Source organism: Grus americana, chromosome 1 (genome assembly GCF_028858705.1).
Source record: "Grus americana isolate bGruAme1 chromosome 1, bGruAme1.mat, whole genome shotgun sequence".
Lineage (NCBI taxonomy): Eukaryota > Metazoa > Chordata > Aves > Gruiformes > Gruidae > Grus > Grus americana.
The window spans coordinates 190259505-190261755 of NC_072852.1; positions in this window are offsets into that span (position 1 = coordinate 190259505).

Genomic DNA, 2251 nt, shown 5'->3' on the forward strand with positions numbered 1-2251 from the left:
CGTTCTGTGGTCTCAGATTTCCTTCTTTATGCATGAAGCGTAGGTCTCGTTAATGCGCTGCTAATGCCATACCTCTGTGACACCCCCATTGGAATGTTGTCTGGCTTTGGGGGGGCTGGGGCAGTTGATGCAGCCCTGAGAAGAGCGAGAAGATGGAGCAGACTCACCTGGAGCCGTAATTGCGGGAAACGTTGTCCATGCGTGATTTTTAGGTGACAGTTTTTCCTCTGGAGTGGCTACAATGGGTACGCAGCAGCAGGAGAGCGTCTTGTTGAGTGGAGATTGCTGATCCACTGCAAAGTTGCATGGAGAAGTGCAGAGACTCCCTGTTGGTGGTGGTGGTACCTGTTGATGGCACTGTCAATGGTGGTCATGGCTTCCCCAGCTTGGCTGCTACACCATGAAGAAGTCCAGCTCCTTTTCCCCCTTTCTGTCATGCCCAGGTAATCTCCATCTCCCACCTGTCTGGTGCTACCACAGTGGTTTCAGGGTCTCTGGCCATCTCGGAGGAGACAGAGGCACTGGCGCAGGTAGAAGACCTGGCAGAGGGCAGTGACTCCGTATTGGCAGAGCGAGGGAAGAAGGGAGGAATGGAAGGGGCCCGTATGGTTTGTAAAGGTGTAATGGAGAAATTCAAGATGTAACATTCAGTACCTACCTCTGTCCCAGTAACTTTTATTTCTGCTTCCCAAGGGCCAATCTCACCCCACCAATGGTTGAACTGATTATCAAAGTTAAGTTAAATCCAAAGCACTTGCTCACAAACAGGTTTGAACCTGGCTCCATGTCTCTCCCCACTAACTGGACAGGTTAGAGATTAGGCTGGAAAACCCCAAACTTCTCGGGGATGGTCCCTTGCCCAAAGGGAAGGATAGGAGTGAGTAGGGTGAAAACCCCATGAAGGGCTCAATAATTTATTGTGTTAACAGCCAGCCTAAGCCTTGTCTCTGACATCTGATGGCACTCTCGGTCTTCTCAAACCTATTTGATATGAATGGTTTGCTAGAAATCAAACTTGGTGAAACACTTTTCCCCCCCCCCCCCTTATGGAGCAAGCAGAACTGTTTGCTCCCCAGCGTTGTATTAGGAGGAAGCTGGAGGAATGATTGGTTTGGTTGCAAGATTATCTGTGCTGGCATTTCAGCTCTTGGTGTTAACCCCTACCAAGCAATTATACCGTGGTATTGATGTAATGTGCCTAACGGAGGGGTTGTACTCCTTGAACGCTTCCCAAACACTGGAAGGGAGATAGCAGTGGCTTAATTCAACCCTTCTGACCCAGCAGTGGAGCTACAATGATGGGGTGAATAAGGAGGAAAACCTTGCACACGTTCCCAAACTGCAGGCAGTTTTTACTTAAAGCATGTATTTTTAGATGAAGGGAAGTGTTAAAGGAGCCCTGGAGTGCTACTCAGGTCCATTTTCTTCTAGCGCTTACAGAGATAATAAAATTCCAGCATGAAAATAGCTCCTCATCAAAAACTTGGGCTTTGATGAGAAGCCTGAAGCATTGTGGCATTTATGCAAGAGGGGCCATGGTATTGCTTTCAGTGAGGATTTAAAATGAAATAGTCTCATTTTAGTTGGGTGTGCTGGCTTTGGCTGTGAGAGTGTTAATTTTCTTCATGGTAGCTGGTGTGAGACTACATCTTGGATTTGTGCTGAAAACAGTGTTGATGATACAGAGATGTTTTTGTTACTGCTGAGCAGTGCTTACACAGCATCAAGGCCTTTTCTGCTTCTCCCCGCAACACACCAGCGAGGAGGCTGGGGGTGCACAAGGAGTTGGGAGGGGACACAGCCGGGACAGCTGACCCAACTGACCAAAGGGATATTCCATACCATATGATGTCATACTGAGCATGTAAAGCTGGGGGAAGAAGGAAGGGGAACGTTTGGAGTTATGGCATTTTGTTTTCCCAAGTACCCATTACACGTGATGGAACCCTGCTTTCCTGGAGATGGCTGAACACCTGCCTGCCCGTGGGAAGTGGGGAATGAATTGTATGGCTTTTAAACTATTAATCTGTCTTTATCTCAACTCACGTGTTTTCTCACTTTTACTCTTCTGATTCTCTCCTCCATCCCACCTGGGGGGAATGAGCAAGCGGCTGCATGGGGCTTAGTTGCCGGCTGGGGTTAAACCACAACATTGGGTTTGTGAGCATCACTTAGTAAAATGACGATCGTGGACAGAGAACGATGACTTCTGAGATTCCAGGGCCTGGTTTTCACCATGGACACACCTTCA